At 42.6% G+C, this 10,870-nt stretch overlaps 1 pseudogene across 1 annotated transcript; it reads left to right on the forward strand.

Annotated features, from left to right (window-relative positions):
- Positions 1-2,526: 2,526 nt before the first annotated feature.
- On the forward strand, positions 2,527-3,923 carry LOC122453853 (annotated as a pseudogene). Its single transcript, XR_006273198.1, has one exon. The product of XR_006273198.1 is annotated as an elongation factor 1-gamma-like (transcript).
- The last annotated feature ends 6,947 nt before the right edge of the window (positions 3,924-10,870 follow it).

The raw sequence follows: 10,870 nt of genomic DNA on the forward strand, positions 1-10,870 counted from the left end.
TAGAGACCTTGGGGATGTCTGGCTTTGGGGATCCCAGGAGTCTGGTGAGCTGCCTTAGGATCTGCACCTAGACCCAGGGATGCCCAGCTCTCAGGCTGAAAACCTTATTGTCATGGAAGGACGCCCTGGGATCCATCCTAAGGCTAAGAGGCTGACTAGTTTTTCTCTGTCCTTGCCATTGTTCAGACAGGAAACAACCAATCAACTCATCAACAGGTGTCCTTAAGATGTATCCTTAATAAATGGGAGCTATTTGGCCCTCAGACTGTGAGGTGAAGACGCTTAAGATTCTTTTGAAACTCGGCATGGCCACAATATCCTCTGGAGGGTAGGAAACACTGGCCCCAAAATGGGAGCTTAAGTTACAATACTATCCTACAATTAGATTTTTTCTGTAAGACACAAGGGAAATGGGTGGATTTTCTATGTTCAAATTTCCTGCCATTAAGACACATGAAGGCACTCTGCCTCAAGTGAGGGATTAAGTGTGAACATGCTAAACAGAGGGTGTTTGACACAGACGACCAAGAAAAAGAAGCCCCCTTGAAGGTTCACCTTCCACTGCTCCAAAATCACCTAGTGCTACCCCCTCAATATAGTCAGAACACCCCCATACCCTGCGCACCCTCTCCCCTGGCTTGAGTATGCCCTTTAGTCAAAACTGGAGGGGAATTCGGACCCACCTGGATCCATAAGCTCTTCTCACTCCTAGAGCTAAGGGAAATCAAACTGGATTTGGGAAGCTACACAGATGATCCATGTAAACACGTGGATGCATTTCAATATATCTCCTTGGCTTTCAACCTAACATGAAAAGATGTCATGGTCATATTTAATCAGACCTTATCTGACCTGAGAATGCTAGGGTCATGAGGGAGGTCGAAAAATATGCTACAGAGTATCTAATGTCAAGCAGTAAATACCCACTGGGGGAAATAGTAGATCCCTCTAGAACTACCTGACTTGGCCCTTTCCACACTGTGAAAAAGGACTAATATGGGGATTCCGCACAACTGAAGCCTGAACATGTGGGGACAGAGTCAAGGAACCCACCACTGCAGAAACTTGTTTTATTGTTGATACTGGGAAAGCCAGATAGGCCTCAGAGCACACACAGGTTAACAGAGTTCACCCCGTGAAACTAACCACCCCTGCACTACTTCTCTGCTAATTAACTTTATTCCCAATGACACTTCATATTTATAGCTACATCTGTAATCACTTCCTAACCCCCAATACACTTGTATCACCCTGTGCACTTGATATTTCTGCTCTGGTGCCATAGGACCTTGTCTAATGTCTCCTCTAAACAATTTCCCCCCCCAATTTCCCATCCAACTACACTCCTCTGCCTCCTTCCCCATTTCACTAGAAAACACCATCTCTGATGCAGATGCTCAGGTAGGAATTCTTGACTTCATTCTGATTCTTCTCTTCCCTGGGACCCACAGGAATTACTGTGTCTCACAGTCCTGCCTTTAGGATTCAACCTGGATCTGATTCCATAACTCCATGTCCACTTTCATTTCTCCCTTTGGTCTAGACATCACTGTTCTCAGCCTCTAACCCCTGTCATAGTCTCCCACTTGGGATAAGCTTTTGGCAAAATGGCAGCCAATGGTCTTTTAAAAGGAAATCAAACTCCTTATTGTGGTGTCAGCTCCCTCCATTTTCTGACACCTGGTGGCCTTTACCTCCATTTCTGCTATTCCTTCAGTACATTCTGGCCACCTTGCATTTTGGCTGGTCCTCACACCCACAATGATCCTGCCTCTGTCAGAGGTATCACTTGTAACTGTCCCTTCAGATTACAAGGTTTCTACCCATGTGGCCTCTCCATGGAACAGCCTTCCAGGACCACGTCTACCAAGACCACCATACCATTCCACTTCTCCCACATTCCCTGTTCATTTTTCTGCATAAAACCTATCAGATCCCAACAGATGCTATGTCTTCAGTTTAATTTTCATGTCTGGAATCTTCCTCTCCCCTCTCCCTTCCTCACTCCTGACAAAAAAACATGGACTTACTTTTTGGTTTTCATTAATTTTCTCCAATCCAAGCACACCTTTAATCAAATATTGTGAGGAAATGCCATTTACTATATCTTGATGTTCTCTGTCATTTACTCATATGATTTCCACCAGTTATACAAATGTTTTGCTCTGCTTCCCTTACACCATGATAAAAACCAGTTTGTGCTCATTGTTTAGTGAGAGGTTGTAACCTGTGAATAAAGATGCTAATTGTGGAGTTTGGGCTTAATCATGTGAGGAAAAACCTCTTGAGAATTTCCTAGCTTTCTACTGAGGAGTGAGTGCAAGATGGGGAGTGAAAGATGAAGAGCAGCAACTGGCAATTCCCCCCAATTGTCCAGCTGGATTTCTTGTTCAGAAAACTCACACTGCAGCAATCTTGCAATGAAAGGGAACAATCTCCGTGTAATTTTTCAAATGTAGCCATTGTTAAATTGGAATATAAATATTTTGTGATAACAATTTCTTTCTCTTTCTCTGCAGAATCACGATGGCGGCTGGGACCCTGTACAGGTACCCTGAAAACTGGAGGGCTTTCAAGGCCCTCATTGCCGCTCAGTACAGTGGGGCTTAGGTCCAGGTGCTCTCCGCACCACCCCACTTCCATTTTGGCCAAACCAACCGAACCCCCGAATTTCTCTGTAAATTTCCTGCTGGCAAGGTTCCAGCCTTTGAGGGCGATGATGGATTCTTTGTGTTCGAGAGCAACGCCATTGCCTACTATGTGAGCAACGAGGAGCTGCGGGGAAGTACTCTCGAGGCAGCAGCGCAGGTGGTGCAGTGGGTGAGCTTTGCTGATAGCGACATAGTGCCACCAGCCAGCACCTGGGTGTTCCCTACCCTTGGCATCATGCACCACAATAAGCAGGCCACAGAGAATGCAAAGGAGGAGGTGAGGTGAATTCTGGGGCTGCTGGATGCTCACTTGAAGACGAGGACTTTTCTGGTGGGCAAACGCATGACGCTGGCTGACCTCAAAGTTGTCTGCACCCTGTTGTGGCTTTATAAACAGGTTCTGGAGCCTTCTTTCCGCCAGGCCTTCCGTAACACCAACCGCTGGTTCCTCACCTGCATTAACCAGCCCCAGTTCCGGGCTGTCTTGGGAGAGGTGAAACTCTGTGAGAAAATGGCCCAGGTTGATGCTAAAAAGTTTGCAGAGAGCCAGCGTAAAAAGGACACCCCACGGAAGGAGAAAGGTTCTCGAGAAGAGAAGCTGAAGCCCCAGGCGGAGCGGAAGGAGGGCAAAGAGGAGAAGAAGGCGGCCGCCCCTGCTCCTGAGGAGGAGCTGGACGAATGTGAGCAGGCGCTGGCTGCCGAGCCGAAGGCCAAGGATCCCTTTGCCCATCTGCCCAAGAGTACCTTTGTGTTGGATGAATTTAAGGGCAAGTACTCCAACGAGGATACGCTCTCCATGGCGCTGCCATACTTTGGGGATCACTTTGATAAGGATGGCTGGTCCCTGTGGTACTGTGAGTATTGCTTCCCTGAAGAGCTCACCCAGACCTTCATGAGCTGCAACCTCATCACTGGAATGTTCCAGCGATTGGACAAACTGAGGAAGAATGCCTTTACCAGTGTCATTCTCTTTGGAGCCAACAATAGCAGCTCCATTTCTGAGGTCTGGGTCTTTCGAGGCCAGGAGCTTGCTTTGCCGCTGAGTCCAGATTGGCAGGTGGACTACAAGTCATACACATGGCGGAAACTGGATCCCAGCAGCAAGGAGACCCAGACTCTCGTTCCAGAATACCTTTGCTGGGAAGGGGCCTTCCAGCATGTGGGCAAAGCCTTCAATCAGGGCAAGATCTTCAAGTGAACACCTCTTGCCATCTCCCAGCCACCTGCACCTGCCCTTCGGGGAGAATGGGGGTCATTAAAGGAAACTGAACACTGAAAAAAAAAAATTTCTTTATGAGTGTTCTATTTAAGAGCCTCTCAATGAGGGATTATCATTATTTATAGACAAAAAGGCAGAAAAGCTGCTTTGTTTTGTTTTGTTTTGTTTTCATTTATTTTCATTAGTTGGAGGCTAATTACTTTACAATATTGTAGTGGTTTTTGCCATACATTGACATGACTCAGCCATGGGTGTACATGTGTTCCCCATCCTGAACCCCTCTCCCACCTCCCTCCCCTTCCCATCCCTCTGGGTCATCCCAGTGCACCAGCCCAGAGCACTTGTCTCATGCATCCAACCTGGACTGGCGATCTGTTTCACACTTCATAATATACATGTTTTGATGCTGTTCTCTCAGATCATCCTACCCTTGCCTTCTCCCACAGAGTCCAAAAGTCTGTTCTATACATCTGTGTCTCCTTTTCTGTCTTGCATATTGGGTTATCATTACCATCTTTCTAAATTCCATATATATGCGTTAGTATACTGTATTGGTGTTTTTCTTTCTGGCTTACTTCACTCTGTACAATGGGCTCCAGTTTCATCCATCTCATTAGAACTGATTCAAATGTATTCTTTTTAATGGCTGAGTAATATTCCATGGTGTATATGTACCACAGCTTTCTTATCCATTCGTCTGCTGATGGACATCTAGGTTGTTTCCATGTCCTGGCTATCATAAACACTGCTGCAATGAACATTGGGGTGCACGTGTCTCTTTCAGTTCTGGTTTCCTCAGTGTGTATGCCCAGCAGTGGGATTGCTGGGTCATATGGCAGTTCTATTTCCAGTTTTATAAAGAATCTCTACACTGTTCTCCATAGTGGCTGTACTAGTTTGCATTCCCACCAACAGTGTAAGAGGGTTCCCTTTTCTCCACACCCTCTCCAGCATTTATTGCTTGTAGACTTCTGGATAGCAGCCATCCTGACTGGCGTGTAATGGTACCCCATTGTGGTTTTGATTTGCATTTCTCTAATAATGAGTGATGTTGAGCATCTTTTCATGTGTTTGTTAGCCATCTGTATGTCTTCTTTGGAGAAATGTCTGTTTAGTTCTTTGGCCCACTTTTTGATTGGGTCGTTTATTTTTCTGGAATTGAGCTGCAGGAGTTGCTTGTATATTTTTGAGATTAATCCTTTGTCTGTTTCCTCATTTGCTATTATTTTTTCCCAGTCTGAAGGCTGTCTTTTCACCTTGCTTATAGTTTCATTTGTTGTGCAAAAGCTTTTAAGTTTAATTAGGTCCCATTTGTTTATTTATTTTTTTTTTTTTTTTTTTTTTTTTTTTTTTTTTTTGGTAGTGGTTTTTGCCATACATTGATGTGTATCAGCCATGGATTTACATGTGTTCCCCATCCTGAACCCCTTTCCCACCTCCCTCCCCATCCCATCCTTCTGGGTCATCTCAGTGCTTTGAATTAAACTTATAACTGTTGGGAATTTAACTCTATAAGTATTGCTGTTGCCAGCTAAAGTCTATATTGATGAGTTGCATATATTTTCACATTAAAATGCAATATTTGCACAGAGGATATTATATATATATTCTATAGGGTTGACATATAATAGATACCAAAACTATCTTGAGAATTGTGGCTTAATGGAGTTTCAAACTAAGTAAAAGATTAGTCTCTAAAGTACATTTATTTCACTGTAATAGGAGATAATCCAAGCATTCTGTAAATGGAGAAAGTCCCACAGTTAGATGAAAGAAGTCGAACGTGAAAGCCTCATTGCTGTGCTCAGCATGTGGAGTTGGAGAAATACAGTCCAAGGTGGAGGCTGCCCTGCACTCACGGGTCTCAGTGTAACTGTGGTGGAGAGTCATGGAGGTGGGTGAATGCAGCCCAGCATGCTGGGAGGCCTGAGAGGAGGGCAGGGGACAGCACAGTTAGTACTCAGGCCCACTCCTAGGGAAGAGACCACCAGGCCTCCTGACTGGTTTGGAAAAGGCCTTGGGATCTGGTGATTCTCATGACCTCTTTCAGGGCCTTGAGGACTTTTAGCACCTCCTCCATCTCCTCTTCTTATTTAGACTGCATGAATCTCTCTTTCATCAGTTTTTGAACCACAGTATTGACTTCCTGCCTCAAAATCAGGTTGACCCTCCTTAGTTTTCTATAAGTGTCAGTAAAGGCTGAGTAAATTTAATGACTCATTCTCTAGCCTGGTTTTCTGTAAAGATGTCTCCATCTCTGCATACTTATTTTTGGCAACACAACACTAGTCAGTGAGTTGGCATTTCTCATCAATCTATGCAGCCAGTGTTTCTGCAAGCTGGATTTCATGTCCTACATATAGTCGCATTCTAACAGACTGAACAAACCTGAATGTAAATAAAAGACCCACCAATAAGTTGATGACAGGCAGATACACCACTTTCTCCCCCTGGAGGCTCTGAAAAGTGAACTGTGACCTCTGCCCACTGGGCAGCAGCAATACCACCACCTCACTGAGCTCCCCAAGTATCAGCCCAAAGCCAAGCTCCACAGAGAATGGCAGCCCCCCCATGGCACTCACTCACCGCAGGTGCCCAGTTACTATGGCACCACCAGCCACAGCAAACCCAACATTCCACCTGGAACCCAACCAGCAATCAGCACCCTGGATTGGTCAGTCGTTGTATTATGGGGGTCGTAGGGAGATATGAAAAGAAAATGTAATTCCATTATTATCTAATGGTAATTTTTCTTTACATCTGTCATAGAGTGTTTATATCAATATACAATTGAAATATACTGAAATGTGTCAATCTTCACTTTATGTCTTCACAAATCTTTAAAATTCAGAACCACTACAGAATCCAAAACTTCAGTGTATCAACACACATATCAATCACATCCAATGGGACAGAAAAGACCTCTCTGTCACATTTCAGTTGAAACACACCCACTGTCACCCCACGCTTCCTCACTTTCAGTTTTTCTAAACATCTAATAGTTTGGCAGGAGTTGAACTTAACAAACTTGAAATAAATCACAGTGTACACTTTGATGTTTTCTCTTTTGCTCTAAGTAAATTTTTTCTTATGAGTCACATATTTTATATTTGAGAAAGCAGTTCTTTCTGTTTTTAGGGCTGAATAATTTTTCCTTGTAAGAGTAAATCACAAAATATTTATCTATTCTCTTAATAATTGACATTTGGGGTACATGAATTGTGGGGTATTGTGAATAGTTTTTTGCATATTTATACACATGTCTCTTTTCTAAATTTCTGTTTTTACTTCCCCGTGGTGAAGAATACCTGGGTGTAGCACTATTCAGTAGACATGTGCTAAATAAATATACACACTTTTTTATGTAGAGGATTTCTTGAGGTATACTTTACATGCCATATAGTAACTCATTTAAATACACAATTCTTTGATTTTTGTGTGAGTAAATGCACAGAGCTGTCTCCATCACAATCCCACTTCGGAACAACTCTATCATGGTAAAGGGTTTCAGCCCTCAGTATTTTCTACTGGCTTCATGTGACAGTCACTGTCCCACTCTTTAAAATGCTTCCCTCATTTAGATTCCAGTTCTGGTAGCTCAGACAGTGAAGAAACTGCCTACAATTCAAGAGACTTGGGTTCAATCCCTGGGTCCCAAGATCCCCGGGAGAAGGGAATGGCTATCCACTCCAGTATTCTTGCCTGCAGAATTCTTTGGACAGAAGAGTCTGACGGGATACAGTCCATGGGCTCGTAAGAGGTGGACAATGACTGAGTGCCTAACACTATGTATTCTACAGTTTTTATCATTGTCTTTGTTTGGTTAATTTTTCCAAACTCACGTGCCTTTTTTTATGGCTCCATGGATGGTCTCTATTTCTCTCCCCAAGTTTGTAACATTAGTTTTGACCTGGAATGTAGTTTTGGGCCAGTTTTCTGTCTCATTAAAACATCCCCCTGCTGACCTCATCCAGTCTTGTGGCCTTCACTTCTTGACAAGATGACTGTGGCTGCTGCAGCTAACCACCCTCCTTCTCTTGCCCTAAACTGAAGGCTATTCTACACCCAATCCAGGAGATCCAGTCAGGCCACTCATCAGCCCATCCTCACCATAAATTTCTGCTCATCAGACTTCAAGAAAAAAATGCACACATCACCAATGAGTCCTAGGGATTTGACACCTGGTTAACTCTCCACAGCCTGGCCAGACCTCACTCTGCTCCAGCCTTCAAGCTTCCTTTTTGCTCCTTGGGTGTGATGGGATGCTCCTGCCACAGGGCCTGGCATTATTCCCTTTGCCTAGAAACTTTCACACAACATTCACATAAGGGTCTCCCTCCTTCCTTTCAAGTCCCTAGTCAAATGATGGTGAGGAAGTTCTCCCCAGAAGATCCCACACAGTGAAGATGCAGTAGCTGTTCCACCATGACGTTACCAAACAGGCTCGACTGCTCATCATCCAAGAAGCCAACAACGAGAAAGAGTTTTGGGTAAAGAAAAAGTAGTTTTATTTTAAGGAAGCCAACAATCTGGGGAGAAGGTGGGTTACCACCCAAATGAACCAACTCCCACCTCCCCAAGTTTTAGCCCAGATTTATTTAAGAGGTGAAGCAGAAATGCCTGCAAGCTTTGTGCTAAGAGTAGGCTTCTATTCTATTTTTAAAGACTTGTATAATAGTGATGAGGTGCCTTACTAGCATTGGAACCTGAGTGTGGTCATTATATGGTCTGAATCACACAACTGTTCTATGGGTCAGTGGACCAAAGGAAGACAAAGACAAAAAAACAGAGTAAAACAGGACCAAAAAAAAAAAGGAACCAGCCATCAAAACCTGGACTGTGTTTAAGTATCAACAAGCCCTTGGTTACAAAGCAAGAGCGGTTGCAATGACACCCCCATATATTACTACCTCAACACCCCTCCTTTTCATTTCCCTTCACTGCCTTTATAACAGTTTCACATGCACACAAGCACTGTCTTTTATGAATTTTCTTGTTTGTTATTGAACTGGAAGTTTCATGAGGACAGAAATTTCTTCACAAATTTATTATTGCTTTCTTTCCAATGACCATTATGTAATTGCTGCACTGTAGTGCAAATGAAACACTGACCAAATTGCATGAGAATAAGAAATGTGTTTCATTTTATTTTAGTGAATCTATGGCTTTTTACAAAATTGCCTATGGAGGTACATTGCCAGCATATTTCAGTTGCTCTTTAGTTTTCTGATGTAAAATTAATTTCTTTAATATCTTCTTGGGAAGAAACTCAAGGTTTATATAGTTTTAATAGTTAATAGCAGAGGGAAAAGTAAAGAAAACCATAACTTAGTAAATGCTTAAATATGGCTACCAGTGTGCAGCTCACCTAATGGAAGCTCGCAGAAGGGTAGCTCCTGGGAAGGGACACAATCTGCCCCTGCATCTCCCCTCTGATCATGAGGAATGTTGCATGTCCATGGATGTGCATGACCAGTGAGGGAAATCACGGTACTGAAAATCTTGTCAGTACTTGCTTCTGCTCCTTCCAGGCCTGCCCTCCAGGAGATCTACAAACAAGTCAGTCCCTCAGAATTTTCTGGGACTGTCTTTTTTTTTCCTGGCACAAGAGTGGGAGAACAAAGCTACATGGCTCATCTCAGGCAAAGAAAATTAAAAAAGAACTAGAGACGTTGGGCCCAAACTAGGACATGCTCTGCATACACAAAACTCAGATTACAAAAGAAGAACCATAGAAATGGAGTCAGATCCTCATTATGCAAAACAGTACAGGTCTGGCACTTGGGACAGGGTCCAAGGTTTTCTCTGGCCTCAAGGCCTTTGCTTCTTCCCTTGACATGGTCAATCTCTCTCAGCTGTGCAGCTGAACAGAAGCTGTGGTGCCACTCGTTAGAGCTGGCACTTTCTAGGTGTGTCCATGAAAAGGTCCTCAGTCAGGGTTTTTTTCTTCTTTTGTAGACAAACACAAAACCCAAGACATTGCAATTTATGGATTATGTTCATTCCTTCTTTCTGCATAACCTTTAGTTTCTTAGTTGATGAATAGTTCATTTACAATGTTGAGCCAGTTTCAAGTGCCCAGCAATGTGATTCAGTATTAGGTATATGTATATACATTCTTTATATACATTTCCATTAAGGGTTATTACAAAGCTTCTATTGCCGGAGACCTGGGTTAGATCCCTGGTTGGGGAAAAATCCTGGATGCTGCATGGCTCAAACAAAACACATAATAAACAAAAATGAATTTAAAAAAACAAAAATAGAGTTGCCATATGATCCAGCAGTCCTACTCCTGTACATGTATCCAGACTTGATTATAATTCAAAAAGATATAAGCTATAAAAGATAAAATATATAACCCTATGTTTGTAGCAGCACTATTTATAATAGCCAAGAAACAGAAGCAACCTAAACATCCACCAACAAATGAATGGATAAAGATGATGTGGTACATATATACAAACATAAAAAAGAAAAAAAATAATGGCATTTGCAGCAACATGGATGAACCTAGAGATTATCATTCTAAGCAAAGTTAGTTAGAAAGAGAAAGCAAAATCCATATGATATCACTTATATGTGGACTCTAAAATATGACATAAATGACCTTATTTATGAAAGATATTCACAGACAAAAATGACAGACTTATGGTTGCTAAGCAGGTGGGGTGGTGGCGGAGAGTAGATTAGGAGTTTGGAAGTAGCAATGCAAAGTGTTATATATTCAATTGATAAATAACCAGGTCATATTGTGTAGTACAAGGGGCAATATTCAGTATCTTCTAATAAAACATAATGGAAAAGAATATGAAAATGAATATATATATGTCTGTGTGATCTTAATCACTTTGCTGCACTCCAGAAACTAACACAACATTGTAAATCAACAATGCATTAATAAAAAAAAAATCTTAGTGCTCATTTGAAAAAGCAAAGTTTACTACAAAAATATTGAATACAGTTTCCTGTGCTATACAGTAGGTCCCTGTTGGTTGTC

The sequence above is a fragment of the Cervus canadensis genome, chromosome 15 (assembly GCF_019320065.1).
Source record: "Cervus canadensis isolate Bull #8, Minnesota chromosome 15, ASM1932006v1, whole genome shotgun sequence".
In the NCBI taxonomy this organism is placed as follows: domain Eukaryota; kingdom Metazoa; phylum Chordata; class Mammalia; order Artiodactyla; family Cervidae; genus Cervus; species Cervus canadensis.